Here is a 12,157-nt window from a genome sequence, read left to right on the forward strand (position 1 = left end):
CCCACAGTGTGAGCAGGTACAGCACTGTGTGTAAAATGAACTCTCATGTATACCACAGTGTATAAAATTATCTATCATATACCCTGCTTTCTAAGCAAGTAACTCTCATACACCCCACTGTATGAGGAAGAAACTCTGAAATACCACACTGTGTGAGCATGCAACTTTCATATACTACACTGTGTCTGCAATTAACTCTCATATATACCAATGTGTGTGCAGGTAACTCTTATATACCCCACTGTGTGTAAACGTAACTCACATATACCCCAATGAGTACGCAATTGTAGTATGGCGCACTGACCTCTACATCGCCGAGGCCAGGCGCCAACTCTCCGACACCATCTCCTACCGCCCCCTTGATCATGATCCCACCCCCGACCAGCAAACCATCATCTCCCAAACCATCCACAACCTCATCACTTCAGGTGACCTCCCACCCACAGCCTCTAACCTCATCGTTCCCCAACCCCGCACCGCCCGCTTCTATCACCGTCCCAAAATCCACAAACCTGACTGCCCTGGTCGACCCATTGTATCCGCCTGCTCCGGCCCCACCGAACTTATCTCCACCTATCTGGACTCCATTTTCTCCCCCTTGATCCAGGAAATCCCTACCTACGTCCGTGACACCACCCACGCCCTCCACCTCCTCCAGAACTTCCAATTCCCCAGTCCTCAACAGCTCATCTTTACCATGGATGTCGAGTCCCTATACACCTGCATTTGCCATACAAATGGCCTAAAGGCCCTCCGCGTCTTCCTGTCCCGCAGGCCCGACCAGCCCCCTTCCATTGACACCCTCATCCGCTTAGCCAAACTCGTCCTCACCCTCAATAACTTCTCTTTCAATTCCTCCCACTTCCTACAGACAAAGCGGGTGGCCATGGGTACCCGCATGGGCCCTAGCTACGCCTGCCTCTTTGTAGGTTACGTGGAACAATCCATCTTCCGTACCTACACCGGCCCTAAACCCCACCTCTTCCTCCGTTACATTGATGACTGTATCGGCGCTGCCTCGTGCTCCCACGAGGAGCTCGAACAGTTCATCCACTTCACCAACACCTTCCACCCCAACCTTAAGTTCACTTGGACCATCTCTAATACCTCTCTCTCCTTCCTGGACCTCTCTGTCTCCATCTCCGGTAACCACCTAGAAACCGATATCCATTTCAAGCCCACCGACTCCCACAGCTACCTAGAATACACCTCCTCCCACCCACCTTCCTGCAAAAATGTCATCCCCTATTCCCAATTCCTTCGCCTCCACCGCATCTGCGATGAGGCATTCCACTCCCGTACATCTCAGATGTCCTCGTTTTTCAAGGACCGCAACTTCCCCCCCTCAGTGGTCGAGAACGCCCTCGACTGTGTCTCCCGCATTTCCCGCAACTCATCCCTCACACCCCCTCCCCACAATAACAACCAAAACAGAATCCCCCTCGTCCTCACGTACCACCCCACCAACCTCCGGATCCAATGCATCATCCTCCGACACTTCCGCCATCTGCAATCCGACCCCACCACCAAAGACATCTTTCCCTCCCCACCCTTATCTGCTTTCTGGAGGGACCACTCTCTCCGTGACTCCCTTGTCCGCTCCACACTCCCCTCCAGCCCCACCTCACCCGGTACTTTTCCCTGCAACTGCAGGAAGTGCTACACCTGCCCCTACACCTCCCCCCTCACCCCCATTCCAGGCCCCAAGAAGACTTTCCACATCAAGCAAATGTTCACCTGCACATCTGCTAATGTGGTATACTGTATCCGCTGTTCCCGTTGTGGCCTCCTCTACATCGGGGAAACCAAGCGGAGGCTTGGGGACCACTTTGCAGAACACCTATGCTCGGTTCGCACTAAACAACTGCACCTCCCAGTCGCGAACCATTTCAACTCCCCCTCCCATTCCGCCAATGACGTGTCCATCCTGGGCCTCCTGCAGTGCCACAATGATGCCACCCGAAGGTTGCAGGAACAGCAACTCATATTCCGCTTGGGAACCCTGCAGCCCAATGGTATCAATGTGGACTTCACAAGCTTCAAAATCTCCCCTCCCCCTATGGCATCCCAAAACCAGCCCAGCTTGTCCCTGCCTCCCTAACCTGTCCTTCCTCCCACCTATCCCCTCCTTCCACCTCAAGCCCCACCCCCATCTCCTACCTACTAACCTCATCCTGCCCCTTTGACCTGTCTGTCCTCCCTGGACTGACCTATCTCCTCCCTACCTTCCCACCTACACTCACCTTTACTGGCTCCATCCCCGCCTCTTCGACCGGTCTGTCTCCTCTCCACCTATCTTCTCCTCTATCCATCTTCTATCCGCCTCCCCCTCTCTCCCTATTTATTTCAGAACCCCCTTCCCCTCCCCCATTTCTGAAGAAGGGTCTAGGCCCGAAACGTCAGCCTTCCTGCTCCTCTAATGCTGCTTGGCCTGCTGTGTTCATCCAGCTCTTGTTATCTCTCATATAACCCACTGTGTGTGCAAAAAACTCTCATATACCCCACTGTGTGAGCCAGTAACTCTCATATACCTCACTATGTGAACAATTAACTCTCATATATCCCACTGTGTGAGCAAATAACTTTCATGTACTCCACTGTGTGTAATTAACTTTCATTTACCACAATGTGTATATAGGTAACTCTCATATAGCCCACTGTGTGAGCAAGAATCTCTCATATACCCCACTGTCTGTGCAAAAAACTCTCATATACCCCACTATGTGAGCAAGTAACTCATATACCCACTGTCTGTGCATTAAACTCTCATATACCCACTCTGTGTGCAATTAATTCTCATATACCCCACTGTGTGAGTATGTAATTCTCATATACCCCACGGTGTGAGCAAGTGACTCTCATATACTCCACTGTGTGAGCAAGCAACTCTCATGTACCGCATTGTGTGTGCAATAAACTCTCATATACCCCACTGTGTGAGCACATAACTCTCATATACCCCACTGTCTCTGTGCAATAAACTCTCACATACCCCACTGTCTCTGTGCAATAAACTCTCATATACCCCACTGTTGTGCAATAAACTCTCTTGTAGCCCTCTTGTGTGTACATTAAACTTAAATATACCCCATTTTGAATGACTTGGATGTGAATTTTGGAGGTATGGTTAGCAAATTTGCATATGACTCCAAAATTGGTGTTGTACTGGACAGTCAAGATGCTTATCTCAGAGTACAACAGGACCTTGATCATATGGGCTAATGGAATGGAATATGGAGTTTAATTTAAATAAATATGAGGTAATGCATTTCGGTAAAGCAAATGAGGGCAGGACACTTAATGTAAGGTCCTGGGGAGTGTTGCCGAACAAAAGAGACCTTGGAGTTTAGGTTCATAGTTTCTTGAAAGTAGAGTCACAGGGAGATAGGATAGTGAAGAAGGCATTTGGTACGCTTTCCTTTATTGGTCAGTGTATTGAGTATAGGAGTTGGGAGGTCATGTTGCAGCTGTACAGGACATTGGTTAGGCCACTTTTGGAATACTGTGTTCAATTCTGGTCTCCCAGCTGTAGAAAAGATGTTGTGAAACTTGACAGTACGCAGAAAAGATTTATAAGGATGTTGCCAGGGTTGGAGAGTTTGAGATATGGGGAGGTGCTGAATAGGCTGGGGATATTTTCCCTGGAGCATTGTAAGCTGAGGGGGTAACCTTATAGAAGTTGGTGGTGAACAGCCAAAGTCTTTTACCCAGGGTGGGGGGAGTCCAAAACAAGAGAGCATAGGTTTGAGGTGAGAGGGGCAAGATTTAAAAAGAACCTAAGGGACAACATTTTCACCCAGAGGACTGTGCGTACATGGAATTAGCTGCCAGAGGAAGTGGTGGAGGCTGGTACAATTACAGCATTTAAAAGGCATGTGGATGGGTACATGAATAGGAAGGGTTTATACAGATATGGGCCAAATGCTGGCAAATGGGACCAGATTAATTTAGGATACCTTGTCAGCATGAATAGGTTGGGCCGAAGGGTCTGTTTCCGTGATGTACATCTCACCCCACACTGCATACAATATCAGATATCTCCCACTCTGTGAATGTAGCATCAGAGCTCATAGAGGTGGATTCAGTTCCACAACAAATATTTCAGTTCATTCATTCTTGAACTATCCACATCGCTGTCAACAATGTTGCCCTTTGAGAGGGTGGAGTTGGCGAGCTGCCTCCTTGTACTGCCCCAGTCTGTGGGGTCAAGATACACTCACGGGCCATCCAGGTCAGGATGGTGGGTGCATGTGGTTTATTGAAGAGCTTGGAGGGGACAGCAGTCCCAAACATCAGCTGTCCCTGTTCTTCTCGATAATAGAGGGGAGGCAGTGGTGATGGTGGTCTCGGGTATAGTCGGAGGAGCCTTGACAAGTTGCTGACTTATTACACAAAATGCTATGAAGGACTTGTACGAATGGACTGACCCAAAGCTGTCCCATGTCGAACCAGGCCCAGAGCCTAAATTTATGAGATTTGCAATGTCATAGGAGACAGCTCTGCAGTTTCAGTACTTAGAAATTTTTTTTTTTATTAAAGGTATTTTTAAGGAGCTGTTTATCAAAACAAACACATTGCGATGAAAATTAATTATATATTTTAAACAAATATGTGGCAAATTACCAAATGTCTCCAGCAGAACACATAACTTGTACACATAGTACATTTTATGAATTGCTAAAAAAAAATACATTTTGTCAAATCTTTGCATCTTGCACTCATCAATACATTTCACACTGTAAAGAAAAAAGAATATTTTTATACAGTCGGTTCTATTATAAAGCGTGTTCCAGTAACGCAAATTGGTTGTAACATGATTGATGAATAGGGGAATGTTATTGCTAAAATGCAATCTAGTGTTGGCTATAACATGACTCCATCGCTGCATGGAGGACTATGCATCCACATCACATGATCGTTTTGCAGGCAATGTTAGCGCGAAAGATTGTCCACACCGGCATCATGTGATCATTTCGCAGGCTTTGGTGTGAAGTGCTTTCTATGAGAGGCACAGTACAACCTCCTCTCCCAGCACGTCATCTTGACATTTTTATCTCACATTAGATATGAATTAAACATTTATTCAAATTGTGCTATGCTTTGTGTTAAGCTTTTGAGTGATTTTTGAGCGATTTTGAGTGTTTTTATTTTGGTGGTTGTCCCTCACCCAGCTTTTCCCATAGGCCCCGTTATTTCTATAGCGCGATGTTGCACAGGAACACAACCATCTTGTTATAGTATAACCGACTCTACTGTATGAAGCGACTGAGTCGATTAACAAGTGGACTTGGACTGATCGAGATGTTGCTGTGGACAATGCATTAGTTGAATGATGACCGACAGTTAACTGCCAAAAACAAAAACAAATTGCTGGAGAAGCTCATCAAGTCTGGCAGCATCTGTGGAGAGAAATCAGAATTAAAGTTTTGGGTCCAGTGACCCTTTTTCTGAGAGCAGAACAGAATTTCCAACAGCAGTTCTTTCGGTTTTTAGTTAACCGCCAAACTTTGGTTCAATTTAAGGTGGGCATATTGACTCTGATTGGCCAAGGCATTGTCCTGAGGGATGAACCAGCGAATGGCTGTCACCTGTGTTGTTGAGTTGAAACTGGCATGGTGCACGGACATGTTCTTTCTGTCTACAAAGACAGAGGCCCCGTGTACTAATATATGTCGCTTCCAGTATGCAGAAGTGTGTGTATATATCCAGAGGGCAGCATGTTGGCACATTGGTTTGTACTGCTGCCTCACAGCGCCAGGGACCCAGGTTTGATTCTACCCTTGAGCAACTATGTGTGTGGAGTTTGCACATTCTCTCTGATTCTGCGTGGGTTTCCTGCGACAGTCCAAAGATGTGCAGGCTAGGTGGATTAGCCATGGCTAATGCAGGGTTACAGGGATAGGGTGGGGGTGGGTCTGGGTGGGATGCTGTTTGGAGAGTCACTGGGGACTTGTTGGGATGCTTCCACACTGTAGGGATTGTATGTTCTGTGTATATAGAAATACATAATTGGGAAGGCGATAGCCTAGTGGTATTATCGCTAGGCTATTAATCCAGAAACCCAGCTAATGTTCTGGAGACCTGGGTTCGAATCTCACCATGGCAGATGGTAGAAATTGGATTCAATAATTAGGGGTAAAAAAAAGTCTGGAATTAAGAAACTACTGATCACCATGAAATCATTGCCGTTGTCGGAAAAACCCATCTGGTTCACTAAAGTCCTTCAGGGGAGGAAATCTGCCACCCTCACCCTGATCTGGCCTACATGTGACTCCAGACCCACAGCAACGTGGTTGACTCTCAGTTGCCCTCTGAAATGGCCTAGCAAGCCACTCAGTTGTACCAATCGCTACAAAGTCTCAAAGAAATGAAACCAGACGGATCACTTGGCATCGACTTAGGCACCGGAAAAGTCAATGACAGAAACAGCCCTGTTGACCCTGCAAAGTCCTCCTCACTAACACGTGGGGGTTAGTGCCAAAATCGGGAGAGCTGTCTCACAGACTAGTCAAGCAACAGCCTGACATAGTCATACTCACAGAATCATACCTTACAGACAATGTCCCAGACACCACCACCACCATCTCTGGATATCTCCTGTCTCACTGGCAGGACAGACCCAGCAGAGGGGGCAGTGCAGTGGTATACAGTCAGGAGGGTGTTGGTCTGGGAGCCGTCAACATTGACTCTGGACCCCATGAAGTCTTACGGCTTCAGGTTAAACATGGGCAAGGAAACCCCATCTCCTACCGACTAGCCTCATCCCGCCCCCTTGACCTGTCCATCCTCCCTGGACCGACCTATCCCCTCCCTAACTCCCCACCTACACTCACCTTTACTGGCTCCAACCCCACCTCCTTGACGTGTCTGTCTCCTCTCCACCTATCTTCTCCTTTATCCATCTTCTATCCGCCTCTCCCTTTCTCCCTATTTATTTCAGAACCCCCCTTCCCCTCCCCCATTTCTGAAGAAGGGTCTAGGCCCGAAACGTCAGCTTTCCTGCTCCTCTGATGCTGCTTGGCCTGCTGTGTTTGTCCAGCTCTACACCTTGTTATCAAAGAAACCTCCTACTGATTACCACATACAGTCCTCCCTCAGCTGATGAATCGGTACTCCTCCATGTTGAACAACACTTAGAGGAAGCACTGAGGATGGCAAGGGCACAAAATGTACTCTGGGTCGGGGACTTTAATGTCCACCACCAAGAGTGGCTCAGCAGCAGCACCATTGATCGAGCTGGTCTGGTCCTAAAGGACATAGCTGCTAGACTGGGTCTGTGGCAGGTGGTGAGGGAACCAACAAGAGGGAAAAACGTACTTGACCTCATCCTTATTAATCTGCCAGCTGCAGTTGCATCAGTACATGACTGTTTCAGTAAGAGTGACCATCGCACAGTCCTTGTGGAGACGAAGTCCCACCTTCATATTTGAGAATAACTTGCATCGTGTTGTGTGGCACTATCACCGTGCTAAATGGGACAGACTTTGCACACATTTAGCAACTCAAGACTGGGCATCCATGAGGCGCTGTGGGCCATCAACAGCAGCAGAATTATGCTCCAGCACAATCTGTAACCTCATGGTCCAGCATATCCCCCACTCAACCATTACCATCAAACCAGGGGATCAACCCTGGTTCAATGGAGAGTGCAGAAAGGCATGCCAGGAGCAGCACCAGGCATACCTGAAGATGAGGTATCAACCTGGTGAAGCCACCAAACAGGACTACTTGCACGCCAAACAGCGAAAGCAGCAAGTGATAGACAGGGCTAAGCGATCCCACAACCAACGGATCAGATCTAAGCTCTGCAGTCCTGTCACATCCAGTCGTGAATGGTTCAAAGATTCATAGAATCCCTACAGCGTGGAAACAGGCCCTTCAGCCCAACAAGTCCACACCGACTCTCAGAGCATCCCACCCCTACAACCCACCTAATCTACACATCCCTGAACACTACAGGCAATTTTAGCATGGCCAATCCACCTAGTCTGCACATCTTTGGACTGTAGGAGGAAACTGGAGCACCCGGAGGAAAGCCACGCAGACACGGGGAGAATGTGCAAACCCCCACACAGACAGTCGCCCAAGGGTAGAATTGAACCTGGGTCCCTGGTGCTGTGAGGCAGCAGTGATGGATAATTAAACAACTCACTGGAGGAGCAGGCTCCACAAATATCCCCATCCTCAGTGATGGAAGTCACCAGCACATCAGTGCAAAAGATGAGGCTGAAGTTTTCGCAGCAATCTTCAGCCAGAAGTACCAAGTGGATGATCTATCTGGGCCTCCTCCAGTGGTCCCCAGATACCAGTCTTCAGCCAATTCAATTCACTCCACATGATATCAAGAAATGGTTGGAGACACTGGATACAGCAAAGGCTATGGGCCCTGACAACATTCCGGCAATAGTACTGAAGACTTGTGCTCCGGAACTTGACGCTCCTCTAGCCAAGCTGTTCCAGTACAGTTACAACACTGGTATCTACCCGACAATGTAGAAAATTGTCCAAGTATGTCCTGTACACAAAAAGCAGGACAAATCCAATTAAAATCCAATCCGGTCAATTACCGCCCCAGGTGTCTACTCTCGATCATTAGTAAAGTGATGGAAGGTGTCATCAACAGTCCTATTAATGCAGAACCTGCTCAGTGATGCCCAGTTTGGGTTCCGCCAGGATCACTCAGTTCCTGACCTCATTACAGCCTTGGTTCAAACATGTACAAAAGAGCTGAATTCCAGAGGTGAGGTGAGAGTGACAGTCCTTGATATCAGGCTACATTCGACTGAGTGTGGCATCAAGGAGCCCTAGCAAAACTGGAATCAATGGGAATCGGGGGCAAATGCTCCGGTAGTCGGAGTCATACCTGACACATAGGAAGATGGTCGTGGTTGTGGGAGGTCAATCATCTCAGCTCCAGAACATCTCTGCAGGTGTTCCTCAGGGTAGTGTCCTCAGCCCAACCATCTTCACTGCTTCATCAGTGACCTTCCCTCTATCATAAGGTCAAAAACAGGGATGTTCACTGATGATTGCACAATGTTCAGCACCATTCATGATTCCTCAGATACTGAAGCAGTCCATGTTCAAATCCAACAAGATTTGGACAATATCCAGGCTTGGGCTGACAAGTGGCAAGTGACATTCGTGCCACACAAATACCAGGCTATGAGCATTACCAATTAGAGACAATCTAACCAATGTCCCTTGACATTAAATGATGTTACCATCGCTGAATCCCCCACTATCAACATCCTGGGGGTTATCATTGAACAGAAACTCAACTAGACTCACCACAGAAACATAGCGGCTACAAGAGCAGTTCAGAAGCTAGGAACACTGTAGCGAGTAACTCACCTCCTGACTCGCCAAAGCCTGTCCCACCATCTACAAGGCACAAGTCAGGAAGGTGTGATGGAATACTCCCCACTTGTCTGGATGAATGCAGCCCCAACAACACTCAAGAAGCCTGACACTATCCAGGACAAAGCAGCCCCCGCTTGTTTGGCACCACATTCACAAGCATCCACTCCCTCCACCAGTGATGCTCAGTAGCAGCAGTGTGTACCATCTATACGATGCACTGCAGAAATTCACCAAAGATCCTCAGACAGCACCTTCCAAACCCACGACCACTTCCATCTAGAAGGACAAGGGCAGCAGACATATGGGAACACCACTGCATCCAAGTTCTCCTCCAAGCCACACCATCCTGACTTGGAAATATATCGCCATTCCTTCACTGTTGCTGGGTCAAAATCCTGGAATTCCCTCCCTAATAGCATCGTGGGTCAACCCACAGCAGGAGGACTGCAGCGGTTCAAGAAGGCAGCTCACCACCACCTTCTCAAGGGCAACTAGGGATGGGTAATAAATACTGGTCCAGCTGGCGACACCCACATCCCACAAATGAATAGAGAATACCGCAAATATATATTAATAATACATGATTTGAATTAATTAAAAAAGAACTAATTCTTAATTATCACTCATGTTTTTAACACATTTTTGCTTTGGATCTTCAGACTAAGCATGTTAAGGGGCTCAAATTTGTTTATTTAAACTTCACAATAAAAACACAGTGATCATTTTTCTGGACTTTTTTTAAGCAATCATCACTGTTTCAAAGCTCATTCAGAGAATGTAGGAGTTACTAATTTAGACCTACGTTTATTGCCCATCCCCAATTGCCCCTGAACTGAGTGGTTTTGCTCAACCATTTCTGAGGGCAGTTAAGAATCAACCACATCGCCGTGGGTCTGGAGTCACATGTAGGCCCAGATTTCTTTCCCTAAAGGGACATTAGTGAACCAGATGGGTTTTTTTTTACAACAAGTGACATGGTCATGAGTAGATCAGCTGCTAATTAAAGATTTTTATTTACTGAATTCAAATTTCATCATCTGCCATGGTGGGATTTGATCCCATGAACCAGGAACATTTCTGAAGAAGTCACATCAGACCTCAAAATGTTGACTCTGTTTCTCTCTCCACAGAGGCTGAGCTTCTCCAGCAATGCTCTGAGGGTCGGTGCGGACTTGTTGGGCCAAAGGGCCTGTTTCCACACTGTAGGGATTCCAGGGATTCTATGATAATTTCTGTTTGCCCAGAGCATAAGCCTGGCTATTCTAGCCCAGTGACGTGATCCAACTGGAGAAGGCCGATAACTGCCAATCAGATGTTTAGGAGCCCCAGGCGCGGCTGACCCCTGATCTGGAAGGACAAGGGTAGCCCTGGCACAGGAATGCCACTTCATCAGAGCCACACACCATGCCCTTGTGAACATATATTGACTGTCCCTTCATTATCGCCAGGCCACAACCCCTCTTTAATAGGACCATAGGGGCTAGTGCACCTAGACCACATGGACATTGCTCAGCACTGCCTTCTCACAAGGCCAAGCAGGAGTGGGCTATAAATGGGAGATCTGCCATAACAATTCTTTTTAAAGAACTGGGGCGAGTGACACTCAAGTAGTTCCCCTCTTGTTACTGCCCCTACCTGGGGCGCAGTTAGCTTGCACCATACACTACACTCAATATTGAGTTCAATAATTTTAGGGCCTAAACTCTCCCATGTCCCAGCCCCCTACCCCACACACCAGGCCTTGTTACCACATAGCCTGCCATTACACACCCCCTGTTTTTAGTCACTAATAGTCCCCATTAACAACAATTCACCCTCCCAGCCTGATCGTTATCAACTCTGTCTGTCCAACTGCTCTTCTCTCTCTTTCGGCTCTATCCTATCGTTTACTCCCTACCCCATCCACCTCCCTCTTTTCTGCATATAAACTGACGTTTTCCCAGCCACCATCAGTTCTGAGGAAGGGTCACCGGACCCGAAACATTAACTCTGTTTTTCATTGACAGATGCTGCCAGACCTGCTGAGCTTTTCCAGCAAGTTCTGTTTTTGTTCCGCAGTTAGCTCAGTTGGCTAGACAGCAGGTTTGCAGCGCTGAGTGACACAAACAATATGGGGTTCATTTCCCACACTATCTGAGGTTACCATGAAGGCCCCACCTTTTTAACTGCGATGACAGTCAGGGTAAACTCACTACCAGTCATCTCTCTCCAACGACAGGGCAGCCCTATTGGAGTCTGGCAACTTTACTTTTGCTTGAATCTGACTAACTGTTACCTGGGCCATTGAGCATATTGAAAACGCAGTCCAGCCTTTGTTTTAAATCAGGTGCAGGGCTGGATGAACACAGCAGGCCAAGCAGCATCCTAGGAGCAGAGAGGCTGACGTTTCGGGCCTAGACCCTTCATCAGAAAAGGGGGAGGGGAAGGGGGTTCCGAAATAAATAGGGAGAGAGTGGGAGGCGGATAGAAGAGGGATAGAGGAGAGGATAGGTGGAGAGGAAACAAACAGGTCGAAGAGGCGGGGATGGAGCCAGTAAAGGTGAGTGTAGGTAGGGAGTTAGGAAGGGGATAGGTCAGTCCAGGGAGGACGGACAGGTCAAGGGGGCGGGATGAGGTTGGTCGGTAGGAGATGGAGGTGTGGCTTGAGGTGGGAGGAGGGGATAGGCGGGAGGAAGAACAGGTTAGGGAGGCAGGGACGAGCTGGACTGGTTTTGGGATGCGGTAGGGGGAGGGGAGATTTTGAAACTTGTGAAATCCACATTGATACCATTGGGCTGCAGAGTTCCCAAGCGGA

This window comes from Rhincodon typus, chromosome 39 (genome assembly GCF_021869965.1).
Source record: "Rhincodon typus isolate 14 chromosome 39, sRhiTyp1.1, whole genome shotgun sequence".
Classification (NCBI taxonomy): Eukaryota; Metazoa; Chordata; class Chondrichthyes; order Orectolobiformes; family Rhincodontidae; genus Rhincodon; species Rhincodon typus.